Source organism: Hylobates moloch, unplaced genomic scaffold, assembly GCF_009828535.3.
Source record: "Hylobates moloch isolate HMO894 unplaced genomic scaffold, HMol_V3 SCAFFOLD_3, whole genome shotgun sequence".
NCBI lineage: Eukaryota > Metazoa > Chordata > Mammalia > Primates > Hylobatidae > Hylobates > Hylobates moloch.
Genome location: NW_026652278.1, coordinates 172,120,527 through 172,138,455, shown reverse-complemented (window position 1 = coordinate 172,138,455; position 17,929 = coordinate 172,120,527). Strand labels below are relative to the sequence as shown.

At 48.4% G+C, this 17,929-nt stretch overlaps 1 protein-coding gene across 1 annotated transcript in view; it reads right to left on the bottom strand.

Annotated features, from left to right (window-relative positions):
* Nucleotides 1-11,830, bottom strand: part of STOX2 (storkhead box 2) — a 290,826-nt gene extending 278,996 nt beyond the window's left edge. Inside the window, exon 1 of the mRNA XM_058436928.1 lies at nucleotides 11,626-11,830. The gene's annotated coding sequence lies outside the window, so the exon portion shown is untranslated. The remainder of the gene's footprint in view (nucleotides 1-11,625) is intronic.
* Between the last annotated feature and the right edge of the window lie 6,099 nt (nucleotides 11,831-17,929).

Here is a 17,929-nt window from a genome sequence, read left to right as displayed (position 1 = left end):
AAAAAAAAAAAAATGGATCGGGTTAATCTCTGGGGAATTATGCTGAGTGAAAAGTGCTGACCCCCAAAGTTACATAATGTATTATCCTATTTATATAACTTTTTTCAAATGATAAAATGAAAGAAACGGAGAGCAGATTAGTTGTTGCCAGAGATGAGGAACTATGTGAGGGTGGCGGGGGGGTGTGGGGGGCGATGGTTAACAACACATGGAATCCTCATAGAAATGGATCTTTTCTGTATCTTTTTTTTTTTTTTTCTTAGAAAAAAAAAAATAGGTCTCACTACGTTGCAGGCTGCTCTCAAAAACTTCTGGCCTCAAGCAATCTTCCCCCCTTGGTCTCTCAAAGTGCTGGGATTATAGGTATGAGCCATTGTGCCTGGCCTATTCTGTATCTTCACTATGGTGGTGGATATATCAACCTACATAGGTGATAAAATTGCCTAGAACTAAATACACACACACACACCAAGTGAAAGTGGGAAAATCTGATTAAGACTGGTGGATTGTATCAGTGTCAATATTGGATTGTGATCTTGTACTCTAGTTTTGCAAGGTACAAAGGATCTTCCTGTAATATTTCTTACAAATGAATGTGAATCTATAATTATCTCAATATAAAAAGTTTAATTTAGTTTTTAAAAAATGCAGTGCTCTGGGCTAACCTATGTTCTTAAATCAATATTCAACATAAAGGAAATTTCACTGATGACAACGATGACAATGGTGGAGGTGGCAGTGCTGATGATGTTGTCATTTGCTGAGCTGTCACTGTCGGCTCCAAGATAGCTGAGACCTTGTCTGTATCATTCACTACTATACCCCAAACACTACAGCCTCCTGAACCATTGTTTGTTAGACAGCACTAAGCAAATAATTGTTGAATAAATAAATGAACAATTCTGCAAGATTTTTATTTTTTATTATTATTACCACCTATTATCATGTTTCAGATGAGAAAACTGGAACTCAAAAACTTTAAGTAGGCCGGGCGTGGTGGCTCACGCTTGTAATCCCTGCACTTTGGGAGGCCCAGGTAGGCGGATCACCTGAGGTCAGGCGTTTGAGACCAGTCTGGCCAACATGGTAAAACCCTGTCTCTACTAAAAATACAAAAATTAGCCGGGCGTGGTGGTGCATGCCTGTCATCCCAGCTACTCAGGAGGCTGAGGCAGGAGAATCGCTTGAACCTGGGAGGTGGAGGTTGCAGTGAGCCAAGATCGTGCCACTGCACTCCAGCCTGAGCAACAGAACGGGACTCTGTCTCAAAAAAAAAAAAAAAGTTTAAGTAATACCCCAACGTCAAACAACTTACAAGCAGAGAAGCCAAGATTGACTCATCACCATCTGTGCTATTAATAACTAATCAGTCTCCCAAAATGCTAAAATAGCTTCCAATAAACCAAAACGAATATTATTTTAGCAATAATCACTTTAACTGCCCAACATCTCTCAACTGAACCTCCAGATGGTTCTTTAGTTCTTATTTATAGAAGGGCATCACCAGCCCTCCTCCCACGCCCTATTGTTCTCTGAGCGTCATTGTGAGAGAGTATTATTAGTGCTTCATGTGTGTGCAGAAAAGCTACCAATGACTAAAGCATTTTTAAGCATGTTAGCCACTTTGGCAATGTCCGTGAATTTCTGAGAATACACTTAGGAATCTCACCTTATGGGTTTGTATTACTCCAATTTAAGTTGTCCATGTAAACTGCAAATAAGATCAGGCATGGTGGCTCGTGCCTGTAATCCAAGCACTTTGGGAGACCAAGGTGGGAGCATAGCTTGAGCCCAGGAATTTGAGACCAGCCTGGGCAAGAGTAAGACAAAAATAAAAACTAAGAAAAGTAGCCAGGTGTATTGACACTTGCCTGTAGTCCTGTGTCCGGAATTGGTGGGTTCTTGGTCTCACTGACTTCAAGAATGAAGCCACAGACCCTTGCGGTGAGTGTTACAGCTCTTAAGGTGGCGCGTCTGGAGTTCGTTCCTTCTGATGTTCGGATGTGTTCGGAGTTTCTTCCTTCTGGTGGGCTCGTGGTCTCGCTGGCTTCAGGAGTGAAGCCGCAGACCTTCGTGGTGAGTGTTACAGCTCATAAAAGCAGCGTGGACCCAAAGAGTGAGCAGTAGCAAGATTTATTGCAAAGAGCAAAAGAACAAAGCTTCCACAGTGTGGAAGGGGACCCGAGTGGGTTGCCACTGCTGGCTCCGGCAGCCTGCTTTTATTCTCTTAACTGGCCCCACCCATGTCCTGCTGATTGGTAGAGCTGAGTGGTCTGTTTTGACAGGGTACTGATTGGTGCGTTTACAATCCCTGAGCTAGACATAAAGGTTCTCCACGTCCCCATCAGATCAGTTAGATAGAGTATGGACACAAAGGTTCTCCAAGGCCCCACCAGAGTAGCTAGATACAGAGTGTCGATTGGTGCATTCACAGACCCTGAGCTAGACACAGGGTGCTGATTGGTGTATTTACAATCCCTGAGCTAGACATAAAGGTTCTCCACTTCTCCACCAGACTCAGGAGCCCAGCTGGCTTCACCCAGTGGATCCTGCACCGGGGCTGCAGGTGGAGCTGCCTGCCAGTCCCACACCATGTGCCCACCCTCCTCAGCCCTTGGGTGGTTGATGGGACTGGGCACCCTGGAGCAGGGGGTGGCGCTCGTCGGGGAGGCTCCGGCCGCACAGGAGCCCATGGAGGGGGTGGGAGGCTCAGGCATGGCGGGCTGCAGGTCCCGAGCCCTGCCCCACGGGGAGGCAGCTAAGGCCCGGAGAGAAATCGAGCGCAGCGCCGGTGGGCTGGCACTGCTGGGGGACCCTGTACACCCTCTGCAGCCGCTGGCCCGGGTGCTAAGTCCCTCATTGCCCGGGGCCGGCAGGGCCGGCTGGCTGCTCCGAGTGAGGGGCCCGCCAAGCCCACGCCCACCCAGAACTCCAGCTGGCCCGCAAGCGCCGCACACAGCCCCGGTTCCCGCTCGCGCCTCTCCCTCCACACCTCCCTGCAAGCTGAGGGAGCTGGCTCCAGCCTTGGCCAGCCCAGAAAGGGGCTCCCACAGTGCAGCGGCGGGCTGAAGGGCTCCCCAAGTGCCGCCAAAGTGGGAGCCCAGGCAGAGGAGGCACCGAGAGCGAGCGAGGGCTGTGAGGACTGCCAGCACGCTGTCACCTCTCAGTCCCAGCTACTTGGGAGGCTGAGGCAGGAGGATCACTTGAGTGCAGGAGTTCGAGGCTGCAGCGAGCTATGATTGCACCACTGCACTTTAGCCTAGGCAACAGCGTGAGACCCTGTCTATAAAAAATACAAATTAAAAATCTGCAAATGAGCCTAGTGTCAGACACGAGAGATAGTTTAAAAATAATAGGTCTGGCTGTTTTGGGGACAACTACTTAGAAAATAAACACTATTGATGCAAAGGATAAAAACTGGAAGAAAATTCTCCAAAAAGTTCAAGGTCTTCATTATTCAGTAATGGCTGGTGAATTATTTTCATTTTCTTATTTATATTTTTCTGCATTTTCCAAATTTTCTACTATAAATATATATTCCTTCTATAAATAACATAGTAAAAATAAAAAAATGAATGGCCTAGGTCAAAAATTTTGCAAACACTGTTTTAAATTGCAAAAAGAATTCAGGGCCTGGAGTGGTGGCTTATACCTGTAATCCCAGCACTTTGGGAGGCCTTGGCGAGTGAATCACTTGAGTTCAGGAGTTCAAGACCAGCCTGGCCAACATGGTGAAACCCCATCTCTTCAAAAAATACAAAAATTATCTGGGCGTGATGGTGCGTGCCTATAATCCCACCTACTTGGGAGGCTGAGGCAGGAGAATCGCTTGAACACAGGAGGCGGAGGTTGCAGTGAACCGAGATTACGCCATGTACTCCAGCCTGGGCGACAGAGTGAGCCTCCGTCAAAAGAAAAGAGAAAGAAAGGAAAAGAAAAAAAAAAGGAAAGAAAAGGAAAGGAAAAAAGAAAAGGAGAAGGAAAGAAGGAATGAAGGAGGGAGGGAGGGAAGAAGGAAGGAAGGAAAGAAGGAAAGAAGGAAGGAAGGAAGGAAGGAAGGAAGGAAGGAAGGAAGGAAGGAAGGAAGGAAGGAAATCCAAGATCAAGATATTCTGGAATAAACTTAGCCCAGGTTCTCTGGAAACCAGAACCAAGAACAAGGCATTTGTGATTATGCTTTACTAGGGAGAGCAATCCCAAACAGTATCAGTGAAGGAAGGAGGGAAGGAGGAAGGAGAAAAGAGGAAAGAAAAAAGTGGGAAGGGGGAAAAGAGGAAGAAAAGGAAGAAAGGGGAAGGAGGAAGCAAGGAAGAAAGGAGCAAGGAGGGAAGGAGGGAGAGCAAATACAGGCGCATTGCTGAGCTCCTCACAAAGCGTGGTTTTTCTGCCTTACAGGATGTCTCCGGAGAGGCTGACTAAACTATAAAGAGTATCTTGAAACAGTCCACGAAGGAAGGCAGACTTTATCCACTGACTCTTGTCTGCCATTGACTGAAGTTTGTCTCACAGAACACCAACTCCTCGTCCTCTTATTTGGGCGGTCCCTGCAGGCAGGTCCCTGCAGGCAGCCACCAGGAGACCGGATCCCAAGCAGTGGTGGCAGCCTCCTTTGCCCACCTGCAGCCTGCAACTTCCGGGGCCTGGCGAGGTGAGCAGGAGGGCAAATGTGGGCTCCGAGAGGTCACGGGAGCCGAGGAGTGTCCTGCAGGAGGGCAGAGGAGAGGCACGCAGCGGGGTGCTATCTGATAGTGAACGCCCTGGGCACCCCGGCAGCCAGAAGCCAAGTGTGCAGGTGTAGCTCCACGTGCCACTGCGGGCATCATGAGGTGCAGACGCAGCTCGATAGGCCTGCCTCCCAAGAAGGCAGAAATGCCCTCTCTGCACATGTGGGTTGTTAGGGGGTCGTGGATAGTCCAGCCCCTCCTGCAGTCCTGCTCGGGTGGGCCCTCAGTACATGTGGTCAATGAGGGTAGCTTTTCGGGGCTTCAAGGGAGAGTCTGAAGCTGAAGGCTCTGTGCCTCTGTGATGGGTACGCAATCACTTCCCGGCACCTTGTTTTCAATGAGAAAATAAAGTTCATCCTGTTGTTTGCTGCAGAGAAAATAAGAGCAAATCTTGCAGGTGGATTTCACTGAGAGGCAGAAATTACACGTGGCCTGTCGGGATGCACGGGGCTGCCCAGGCTCACCGGTGCAGCCTCTGATCACCCAGGGCCTCTGCCCAGCGAGCAGCAGTCACAGAGACTTGGGGCGGATGGAGCCCTGCTGCATGGCAGCCCCCGCTGCTTACAATTCCTTATGTCAGCTCAGAAGACCAGGACTCAAGCGCAGGGAATACAATTTTCTCACAAATAGGCGTTCTGGACACACAAACAAAACAGAAGGCGAGGGAGACTCAGTCACATCTGTCAGGGCCATCGTCCAGCATCTGCTACAACTGTCCTGGTTACAGGGCTTGGGCAGGTGACTCAATTCCCATTTCTGTGATTGATGAAATACCATAAGGGGTTTCTGAGGAAGTTTCCAAGAGGCAAAATCTTTTTCTTATCTGCATCATATTTTATCTGAAGAGCCCTCCAAAGACACCATCTTCTACTGTCTCCAGAAGAAAAGATGTCAGCTGGGGCTTTCCCCGGTGGGAGGACAAAGAAACGTGGCTTGGGAAAAAACAAAAAAACCTTTGCGAAGGGATTTAGGGCTAGAGCACCCACAGGGAATGAATGACATGGGCCATCGGCCTGCAGTGTCTGACAGAACTCTCATTCTTACACTATGACAGAAATTCTCGGTTTCCTTAGGCACGTTATGTAGGCCACGGTACATCTCCAACTTACCTGGAACTAGCCATGAGAATAAAGGGTGCACTCAGAATCACTGTGCTTCAGTTTCCACTTTCTCTTCTTTTTTTTTTTTGTTGTTGTTGTTGAGATGGAGTCTTGCTCTGTTGCCCAGGCTGAAGTGCAGTGGTGTGATCTCAGCTCACTGCAACCTCCGCCTCCCAGGTTCAAGTGATTCTCCTGCCTCAGCCTCCCAAGTAGCTGGGACTACAGGCATGCACCACCATGCCCAGCTAATTTTTGTATTTTTAGTAGAGATGGGGTTTCATCATGTTGGCCAGGATGGCCTTGATCTCTTGACCTCATGATCTGCCCACCTCAGCCTCCGAAAGTGCTGGGATTAAAGGCATGAGCCGATTTCTGCTTTCAAAAGCACCAGGACTTTGCTGTGATGGGACTTGGAAACTTCCAGGTATTAGGGTATTAGATATGATTATGGCCAGTGCTTTCACGGGCATTCATATGGGCCCATTATTTATTTATTTATTGAAACAGGGTCTCATTCTGTCGCCCAGGCTAGAGTACAGTGGCATGATCTCAGCTCACTGCAACATCCGCCCCCAGGGTTCAAGCAATTCTCCTGCCTCAGCCTCCCCAGTAGCTGGGACTACAGGCATGTGCCATGATGCCTGGCTAGTTTTTGTATTTTTAGAAGACATGGGGTTTCACCACGTTGGCCAGGCTGGTCTCAAATTCCTGACCTCAGGTGGTCCACCCACCTTGGCCTCCCAAAGTGCTGGGATTACAGGCATGGGCCACCATGCCCGGTCTGGGCCTCTGTGGTTTGATTCTGAGCAAATGACAAATGGACATGTGATGGGGTGAGGGAGGAGTTCTCAAATGTAGATGTAAATGTGGAAAATGAAGAAGAAAGGCCAGGTGCAGTGGCTCATGCCTGTAATCCCAGCACTTTGGGAGGCTGAAGCGAGAGAACTGCCTGAGGCCAGGAGTTTGAGAACAGCCTGGGGAACATAGCAAGACCCTGACATAAATAAATTGATAAATAAATAAAAAGATAATGAGAAAGAAAGGACAAAAAATAGGAAAGAAAAAAAAGAGGAACCTGAAACTGAGGAATAAATCATTTCTAAAGAGTAGGCCCAAATTTACCTATATGTGCAACAAATATTCTTCTCTTCTAATGCACCATGGATGGTTCTGGAGGAGCTGGAGACGAGGCGATAAATACAACATGTCTGTTTGGCACTTGCAGTCTAATGGTTCTGCCGGAAGGCCAATTTAGGAAGTTGTGGTAAGACTGAAGCTATCCCCTCCGGTTTAGTTAAGACTCTGAAACTCTTTAGGTCACTTGGTAGCATCCCCTAAGCTGGAGGCCTAAGTCTAGATCTGTCTCCTGCAATCTAAAGGCTGAGACACCTCAGAGTGTCTGCTATGAGAACCGCTCCTGGCTACATTAGACTGGAAATGTGGAGAGAACTGACTCGGTGAACATGCCAAGCCACAGATCAGTCACTGACATCCTCATGAACCTTCTAGGTTAGAGAAAAGCATCATGGCTATAATTCCAGCCATAGCTCATCTGCTTCTTCCTGGAGTAGCCATCAGACAAGAGCAGATCTTCATCTTAGGCAGAGTAGAAGCTTGCCAGGAATCCACCTCGGGTGCCTTCAGTGTCATACTCGTATCACTAGATGTGCCTTCGACAGAGAAAAAGGGTGTATACAAGAATTTTTGCAAAAATATCTAGAAATCATATCCAGGTATCAGCATGTGTAGCAAAGAGTGGATGTCTGATATACTACCTTCTAGCCCCAAAACATTTTCAAAAGAATGGTGCTGGAATGAGACAGCTAGACATACACTCAAATGCATTGATGCCTCCAAGACAACCAAAAATCACATGTGAAACCTGCATCTCAGCATGGCCACGAGGTGCCGAAAGATTGAAGAGGAGGGGTAGTGGATTAAGCACGACATTGTAATTTGGGAGAATTGGGTTCTTACCTGTCTCTACTGCTGACTAGCTGTGTGACTTTGGGCAAGTCACTTCAGTTCTCTCCAGCATCTGAGCGCCTCTCATCAGTTCCACTGCCACTCCTCTCTCCAGGGCCCTGGGATCACCACAATGTCTCCTCTACCTTTGTACCCTGACAGTCCAGGATCCACATAGCAGCCAGAGTGATCCTGTGAAAGCTGAGTCAGAGCTCATCACTCCTTTGCTCAAACCTCCCAGTGGTTCCCTATTCATTCAGAGAAAAAGCCAAGTCTGTGCAATGAATGGCCTGGAAGGTCCAGCAAGATCAGACACCGCTGTGATCTCATCGCTTTGCTCCCTCTGCTCCCCACACTGCTCTGGAAATTCCTGGTGGGCACGCCCCTGCTTCGGGACATTTGAACTAACTCTTCTCTGCCTAGAGCCCTCTTCTACTTCGAGTCTTTGCTTAAATGCTACTTTTTTGGTGAGTCCTGCTCTGACCTCCTATTTAACAGTGTAATCCCCACTTACCCCTGCTCTACTTCTTTTTTGTCGGGGGTTGGGTGGGGGACAAACAGGGTCTCACTCTATCACATGGGCTGGAATCCAGTGGTGCAATCATGGCTTGTTACAGCCTCAACCACCCAGGCGGCAGTGATCCTCCCCTCTGAGTCTCCCGGGTAGCTGGGACTACAGGCATGTGCCACCACACCCACCTCTAATTTTTGTATTTTTTTTGTACAGATAGTGTCTTGCTCTGTTGCCCAGGCTGGTCTTGAACGCCTAGGCTCAATCTACCCACCTCAGCTTCCAAAGTGCTAGGATTACAGGTGTGAGCTACCACGCTTGGCACCCTGCTGTATTTCTTTTTTCATAGCATGTATCACCTTCTAAAATACTTTCTAATGTTTATCTATTATATTTGTGGTTTATTATCCATTCTAAAAGACCCATGAGGAGGGGAGTCTTGGTGTATTTTGTTCACCAATGTACTTGAACTGGCTTAAGAGATCACCTGACACATTTTTAGTGTTCAATAAACATCTGTTAAGTGGCTGGGTGCAGTGGCTCACGCCTGTAATCCAAGCACTTTGGGAGGCCGCGGTGGGCGGATTGCCTGAGCTTAGGAGTTCAAGAAACCCTGTCACTACTAAAATACAAAAAAAAAAAAAAAAAAAGCCAGGTGTGGCGGCATGCACCTGCAGCCCCAGCTAATCAGGAGGCTGAGGCAGGAGAATTACTTGAACCTGGGAGGCATAGGTTACAGTGAGCAGATTGCGCCACTGCACTCCAGCCTGGCGACAGAGCGAGACTCCGTCTCAAAAACAAACATCTGTTAAGTGAAAGAATGAATGAACAGTTCAGAGTACAGTAAGAAAAGTCTCCATCCACATGCAAACAGGATTCTGGATGAGATGGTTACAAATGCCTAGCCAGTTTCCCACTCTGTCTTCCCAGGCAGTGGAAAGGCGTATGTGAGCAGATGCCAGACCTGGTCAACTTCAGGGAAAGCTGCCCCTCTGTTAGGAACGTTTGTTTCTGGTGCGAGACCCCAACTTCCTCTACCGAGGTTCCAACAGCCTCGGTGGGATTTGTGCTGGGGTCAGAGACCAATGAATGATGGATAGACCGACACTGGGTTGCTGTCAATCACAAGATGTCTGCCAGCCCCTCTCTCTCCTTACACACACAGTTTGGAGGCGTTCACTCGTGCCATCCCCTTCGACTGAACAGAATCCAGTGGAGAGTTGTACAGAAGGCAGAACAAGCTACTATTTGGCAAAATGGTATTCTTAGCGTTGGCCAAACTGGGGATGTGCCCTTAAACAGCTCCTGTTAAGGTCCAGGATCTAGGCTGGACGTGGTGGCTCATGCCCCTAATCCCGGCACTTTTGAGAGGCCGAGGCGGGTGGATCACTTGAGGTCAGGAATTCGAGACCAGCCTGGCCACCACGGTGAAAATGTCTCTACTAAAAATACAAAAAAAATTAGCCAGGCACAATGGCTCACACCTATAATCCCAGCACTTTGGGAGGCTGATGCAAGCGGATCGCTTGAGGTCAGGAGTTTGAGACCAGCCTGGCCAACACGGCGAGACCCCATTCTCTACTAAAAATACAGAAAACTAGGCGTGGCGGTGGGCACCTGTAATCTTAGCTACTGGGGAGGTCGAGGTGGGAGAATCGCTTGAACCCAGGAGGCAGAGGTTGCAGTGAGCCAAGATCGCGCCACTGCCCGCCAGCCTGGGTGATGGAGTGAGACTCCGTCCCAAAGAAAAAAAAAATCTGTTAAGGTGGGGCTCTCTCCATATCTCTCTCACAAATAGAGAAAGGGAAGTCAGCAATTCTACAAGAATTGGCTGCTTTTAATTCCATTTTTAGCATTCGGGAAGTACCTATTTTTAAAAATTCTGCTTGATCAGTGAATAAATGCTTATTTAACTGCACCAAATAATATGATCATTGACAGAACACCTAGAGCCGTATCCTGTAGCTATCCAGGACGTAGGTCCCCGAAGATAGCCCACTACACTGCTGAGTACTCTGAGAGAGCTTCTCCCTGCTGACTGACTCAATAAAGCAGCTGACCTTGGGCCTCCACACTGTTTGGATTCTCTCTAGTCACTGTATCCAGTTCAATCACTGAGTTAAACCAGCAAGTGGTTGTTGACTGTAGCATTTCACAGAACTGTTTTTAGTAACAAGACAGCCCAGATTGCACTTTTGAGCAACTAAGTCATCCCCTGGCCATTGATGGCTGTGTCCAACCCCATCTGAGCCCTGCGTTGGGCACTAGGGAAAAAAGAGATATAGCACAAAGAGCTAGTTGAGAGACAGAATGCAGCCTTTAAAAAGGTGCAAGATGAGCTGGGTGCAGTGGCTCGCACCCGTAATCCCAGCGTGTCCGGAATTGGTGGGTTCTTGGTCTCGCTGACTTTAAGAATGAAGCGACGGACCCTCGTGGTGAGTGTTACAGTTCTTAAAGATGGTGTGTTGTAGGGAAAAGAAAGATCAGACTGTTACTGTGTCTAGAAAGGAAAGACATAAGAGACTCCATTTTGAAAAAGACCTGTACATTAAACAATTACTTTGCTGAGATGTTAATTTGTAGCTTTGCCCCAGCCACTTTGCCCCAGCCTCTTTGACCCAACCTGGAGCTCACAAAAACCTGTGTTGTATGAAATCAAGGTTTAAGGGATCTAGGGCTGTGCAGGACGTGCCTTGTTAACAAAATGTTTACAAGCAGTATACTTGGTAAAAGTCATCGCCATTCTCTAGTCTCAATAAACTAGGGACATAATGCACTGTGAAAAGCCACAGGGACCTCTGCCCTTAAAAGCGGGGTATTGTCCAAGGTTGCTCCCCATGTGATAGTCTGAAATATGGCCTTGTGGGATGAGAAAGACCCGACCATCCCCCAGCCCGACACCCGTAAAGGGTCTGTGCTGAGGTGAATTAGTAAAAGAGGAAAACCTTTTGCAGTTGAGATAGAGGAAGGCCACTGTCTCCTGCTTGCCCCTGGGAACTGAATGTCTCGGTATAAAACCCGATTGTACATTTGTTCAATTCTGAGATCAGAGAAAAACCGCCCTATGGTGGGAGGTGAGACATGTTTGCAGCAACGCTGCCTTGTTATTCTTTACTCCACTGAAATGTTTGGGTGGAGAGAAACAGAAATCTGGCTTACGTACACGTCCAGTCATAGTACCTTCCCTTGAACTTAATTATGACATAGATTCTGTTGCTCACGTGTTTGTTGCTGACCTTCTCCTCATTATCACCCTGCCCTCCTACCACATTCCTTTTTACTGAAATAATGAAGATAATAATCAATAAAAACTGAGGGAACTCACAGACCAGTGCCGGTGCAGGTCCTTGGTATGCTGAGCGCCGGTGCCCTGGGCCCACTGTTGTTTCTCTGTACTTTGTCTCTGTGTCTTATTTCTTTTCTCAGTCTCTCGTCCCACCCAACCAGAAATACGCACAGGTGTGGAGGGGCAGGCCACCACTTCAGTGTGTCCGGAGTTTCTTCCTTCTGGTGGGTTCATGGTCTTGCTGACTTAAGGAGTGAAGCTGCTAACCTTCATGGTGAGTGTTACAGCTCTTAAAGGCGGTGCGTCTGGAGTTGTTCATTCCTTCCAATGGGTTCGTGCTGACCTCAGGAACAAAGCTGCAGACCTTCGTGGTGTTACAGCTCATAAACGTGGCGCGTCTGGAGTTGTTCATCCCTCCTGGCGGGTTGGTGGGCTCGTGGTCTTGCTGGTCTCAGGAGTGAAGCTACAGACCTTGGCAGTGAGTGTTACAGCTCATAAACACGGCACGGACCCAAAAAGCGAGCAGCAGCAAGATTTACTGCGAAGGGCAAAACAGGAAACGTTCTGCAGCATCTCAGGCGACCCAAGGGGGTTGTCACAGGTGGCTTGCCTGGCCTGCTTTTTATCCCCTTATTTGGCCCCACCCACATCCTGCTGATTGGTCCATTTTACAGAATGCTGATTGGTCCGTTTTACAGAGTGCTGATTGATCCATTTTGACAGAGTGCTGATTGGTGCGTTTACAAACCTTTAGCTAGACACAGAGTGCTGATTGGTGCCTTCACAATCCTTTAGCTAGACAGAAAAGTTCTCCAAGTCCCCACCCATCCCAGAAGCCCAGCTGGCTTCACCTCTCACCAGCGCTTTGGGAGGCTGAGGAGGGCAGATCGCCTGTGGTCAGGAGTTCGAGACCAGCCTGAGCAACATGATGAAACCCTGCCTCTACTAAAAATACAAAAATTAGCTGGGCAGGGTGGTGGGCGCCTGTAATCCCAGCTACTTGGGAGGCTGAGGCAGGAGAATTGTTTGAACCTGGGAGGCGGAAGTTGCAGTGAGCTGAGATAGCACCACTGCACTCCAGCCTGGTGACAGAGTAAGACTCTGTCTCAAATAAATAAAATTTAAAAATTTAAAGGTATGAGATGGGCATCCATACAGGAAATGCCAGAAGAGTCCGTAGGACAAGAAGGACCCCTGAAGACTGTGGAGGGAGGTGGAGTTTCAGGTGAGCCCTGCAAGGCTCCTGGGGCAGTGATAATGCCATGTTTACCATACAGTCCCCTTCCTGGGCACCCTGACTTCTCTGCAGTCAATTCTGGCCACTAGAATGGGGGTGGACTTTTAGATGGGAACTAATGAAGCCTCAAAAATATATCTTTGTGTCTTCTCCTGGTTGGTCTCCCTCCATACACGAGCTGCCCACTGTGCCTGCCCTTCTGGGCTGGATGCATCTCAGGCAAGTCTGCAGTAACGGCTCACAAGCAAACATGCGTGCTTCAGTGTTGAATAGAACACTCCTTGTCTGAGACACGTAACAATGCTTTCACCCAAAAAGAACTTCAGGGTTACATTTTTAGATATACAGGGCCTATGACCTTTGCTTAAACCATCTTGGTGGGGAGCCCTATACTATTCCTAAGATTAATATTTGTTCAAATGGGAACAGATTTCAGGGCTGGAAACAAACTTGTTAATGGCAACCCTCATCCTGGAACATTGATGTAGCTTGCATATACTTTACCTCCTGGGTGACTTGTGGATCACTGGGGAGGAAGTTTGTGCATAGGACCTATCTGCTGGGACTCTTCCCTCTGGTGCTGTGATCTATGTTCCTTTTATTTATTTATTTTTTTGAGATGGAGTCTCATTCTGTCGCCCAGGCTGGAGTGCAGTGGCACCATCTCAGCTCACTGCAACCTCCACCTCCCAGATTCAAGTAATTCTCCTGCCTCAGCCTCCCGAGTAACTGGGACAACAGGTGTGTGCCACCGTGCCCAGCTAATTTTTTTTATTTTTAGTAGAGACGGGGTTTCACCATATTGGCCAGGCGGGTCTCGAACTTCTGACCTCGTGATCCATCCGCCTCCACCTCCCAAAGTGTTGGGATTACAGGCGTGAGCCACCACGCCCGGCCGATCTATGTTCCTTACAAAAAATAAACATTTATTATCCCTTCTTCTTAGAAAAAAAAAAATGTTTACTGTGGAAAACCATTCAGAACAGATAAGTAAAATAAAGAAAATTATTATCACCTGTACAATCCAACAATCCAAAAACAATCTTTCTAGAGAAAGAGAGAGAGAGAGATGGGGCCCAGCTCTGTCGCCCAGCCTAGAGTGCAGTGGCACAATGATAGCTCAGTGCCGCCTTGACCTCCTGGGCTCCAGCAATCCTCATACCTCAGCCTTTCGAGTAGCTGAGACTACAGGCCCACACCAGCGCCTGGCTAATTTCTTTTTAATTTTTGAAGAGACGAAGTCACGCTTTGTTGCCAAGGCTGATCTTGAACTCCTGGGCTCAAGTGATCCTCCTGCCTTGGCCTCCCAAAGGGCTGGGATTATAGGCATGGGCCACAGCCCCCGGCCCGAAAACAATGTTTTCATGCATGATCATTTTCCTTTGGGTTTGTATTTGTATAGTGTCTGTTTTGTTTTGTATTACAAAACAAGATCATTACCATATTCACTGTTCTGTCCTTGCTTTTTTCTTAACAGTACCTAGTGATCCTTTCCCCACGTTATTATTAAGCACTGAATCTCTTTATGACAGATCTCTATAATCCAAATAAAAGTGATTTCATGAAGGAAGAGAGTCCTTCTTACAAAGAAAGCCATGACTATCAAGGTTTCAGGCCCCACTGAGAGTATTGTCATCTGCCAAACCAAACAGAACAGACAGAAGGAGGGGCACCTCGCACCTGCAGTGTGCGCGGCACTCACTTCTGGGTAGGAAGCTCTAGGGCACCCAAGTTTGCAGAGGCCAGATACAGCAGAGAGGCCAGGTGCAGCAGACAGGCCAGATGCAGCAGAAAGGCCAGGAGCGGCAGAGGCCAGATGCGGCAGAAGCCAGGTATGGCAGAGGCCAGGTGCAGCAGAGGCCAGGTGCAACCGTAAGTTTCACACTGCTGCATCTCCCAGGGCGGCTTTGCAAACCCTCACCGGACGTTCTGCACTGTGCTTCCGAAAACCTACAGGAGTTTCCTGCGAACCGCAGCGGCGCAGGTGCAGGTGGCGACAGCCCCTATTGAAGGCCCCTGCAGCGTACGCGTCGGACGGGCTTCCCAAGGAGGGTGCTGGCGGCGGCGGGGCGCACCGGAGTCCTGGTCCCGCCGCGGCCGCTCCCTGGCGGCCCCCGCGGGCCGCGTGCCCCAGCCCCAGGGCGCCCGCCTCGCTCGGCGCGCACGAGTTTCTGCAGGTCTCTCCTGCCAGCCGCAGGGGAGCCTCTTCGCGGCGCGGCCCGGCGGGGTTCCGGCTTTAAAACAGAAAGGCTCATTGTCCCGAGGTCCCCCGGCCGGTCTAACCGCTGCGGAAACTCCCCCACGCCCCGCCCCGCGCCGAATGGCCCCGCGGCCCGGCCGGAGAAGCCCGGACCAGGAGCGGGGGCCGGACGGGCGGGCGGGCCTCGCTAGAGAGGCTGGGTTGGTGTGGGTTTTTTGTTTGTTTGTTTCCTTTTTTTTTTTCGAGATGAGGTCTCCCTCTGTCGCCCAGGCTGAACTGCAGTGCGCGATCTCGGCTCACTGCAACCTCCGTCTCCCGTGTTCAAGTGATTCTCGCACCTCAGACTCTCCAGTGGCTGGGACTACAGGCGCCCGCCACCACCCCCAGCTAATTTTTTGTATTTTTAGTAGAGACGGGGTTTCACCGTGTTAGTCAAGATGGTCTTGATCTTCTGACCTCGTGATCCGCCCGCCTCGGCCTCCCAAAGTGCTGGGATTACAGGCGTGAGCCACCCCGCCCGGCCTAATTTTTGTATTTTTAGTAGAGACGCGGTTTCACCATGTTGGCCAGGCTGGTCTGGAACTCCTGACCTCAAGTGATCCACCCGCCTTGTCCTCTCAAAGTGGCTGGGATTACAGGCGCGCCACCGCGCCCGGCTAATTTTTTTAGTAGAGACAGTTTTTATTTTTAGTAGAGATGGTTTCACCGTGTTGGCCAGGCTGGTCTTGAACTCATGACCTCAAGCGAACCGCCCCCCTCAGCCACCCAAAGTGCTGGGATTACAGGCCTGCGCTGCCGCGCCAGCCTGGGTGAATTTTCTGTGCACGGAAGGGAAGCAGCACCAGAACCCCTCCTGTTCCCCTAAGCACCGTGGACACTGCCACCTGACAGCGGAGGGGGAAGCAGCCGGAAAATAAAATGTTGCAGGGCGCAGTTACGCGTATCTGTTAGTGTTTGTGGTAAAGATCTGTCATTCAATGAGTACCCGTTTTCAAAGAATGAACATAAAATGAATATTTATTAAACATAATTTAATCTCTTCTCCATGTCAGGCCCTTTCACTGATTTCCCAAGGTGACCATTCGGACCATCCGTACATTAATGTTGATTTTAAGTTGATAAAGGTTGTGTTTGAAGTTGCCTTCTTGGTTTTATCCTTGCAGCTGACGACACCTTGTGAACTTTACTTTTCAGAGCAGAGCGTCTGAGCGGTGGGCAAGGCACAAAGCGCGAGGGAAGCCGCTGGAGGGAGCTGCTGTCCTGCACGGAGGGCGCAGGCGCCAGCCGCTGCCAACACCACGGAAAAGCCCTCGCCCTAACCTGAGATTCCTGACCCCAGGCTCCTAATTTACATCATTATTCCATAAGAACAGGGGAGAAACGGAGAGAGCACGAAGCACAAACACCGAAGCTCTGGGATAACATTAGAGATAGGAGGGCCACCAACTCATTACACTGAAAATTAAAAATACAAAGGCCGGCCGCTGGGGCTCACTCCTGCAGTCTCAGCACTTTCGGAGGCTGAGGCGGGCAGATCACTACAGCCCAGGAGTTCGAGACCAGCCTGGCCAACCTGGTGAAACCCCGTCTCTACTAAAAATACAAAGATTAGCGGGGCTTGGTGGTGTGCGCCTGTAATCCCAGCTACTCTTGGGAGGCTGAGGCAGGAGAATCGCTTGAACCCGGGAGGCGGAGGTTGCAGTGAGCCAAAATCATGCTACTGCACTCCCATCTGGGTGACAGAGGCTCTGTCTCAAAAAAAAAAAAAAAAAGGAAGAAAATTACAAATAAAGAGAATGAATTAGGTTATTAAAAATTATCTTTGTTTCTTTGTCTGATGAGCTGAATTAAGAAAAAAGTTCTCTTTGCTGTAGGAACTATATTGCAGGGTAATTAAATAGACCTAGTGGATGAGGAAAAAAAAAATCTCTAAGAATTCCAGTCAATGAAAGCAGAATAGCATTCTTTAATTACATTTTGCAACTTCCAATTGAAAAACTTCTAATTTTAAAACATATTTAAGTTAAATATACAGTTCAGCTAAAGAGTGATCAATGCGTCAATGCAATGAGCGTCATTCAATTCAGACAATTGCATCGATGGCTGTTTAGCTGAACCTTATGCTAAAGGAATTAGGCTGTCATCCTCTAAACTCATCGATCAATCTTACCACAAAAAGCGAGACGAGACATGAAGTGTGGCGATGGGAAATATCACCTATGAAATAGCCTTATCCTAAAAAAAAAAAAAAAAAAAGGAAAGATGGAAGGAAGGAGTGAGGGAGAGAGAAGGAGGGTGGAAGGAAGGAAGTAGAGGAGAGAAGAACTGGAGGGAGGATGAGAGGGAGAAAGAATTTGAGCTCAGGCTAGCTCATAACTCTAACTCCCAGTCCATTGGAGAAACAGTAGATAGAGGAACAAGTTACATAAACACCCTGGGGTTGCAATTAACCAAACCCCGAATGTGGGATATTTTACAAAACAACTGACCCATTTCTTCATCAAGTCAATAGGGGATATAAAGGGGGACGGGGCTGTTCTACATCAAATGAAACTTAATATAATGATGGACCTTGTTTGGATCCATATTCAAACAAGCCAACTGTAAAAAGACTTAGGGAAAATTGAATATGTTATTATACTAGACAATGTAAAGAAATAATTGATTAGATGTAATAATGCATTGTGGTTATGTGATTTTAAAAGTCATTTTCTTTCTGGTGAAATGAGTTAAGGAGGATGGATGGTAGAGAGCAAGGCATTAATGGCTGAAGCTGAGTATAAGCATGGAAGTGTGTTACAGTCTCTACTTTTGTGTCTGTTCGGAAATGGTCACAATAAAAAAGTAAAATGAAATAAAGGATGGCAATCAGAAGTGGAGAGAATATCGTAAATGTAGTCCGACCA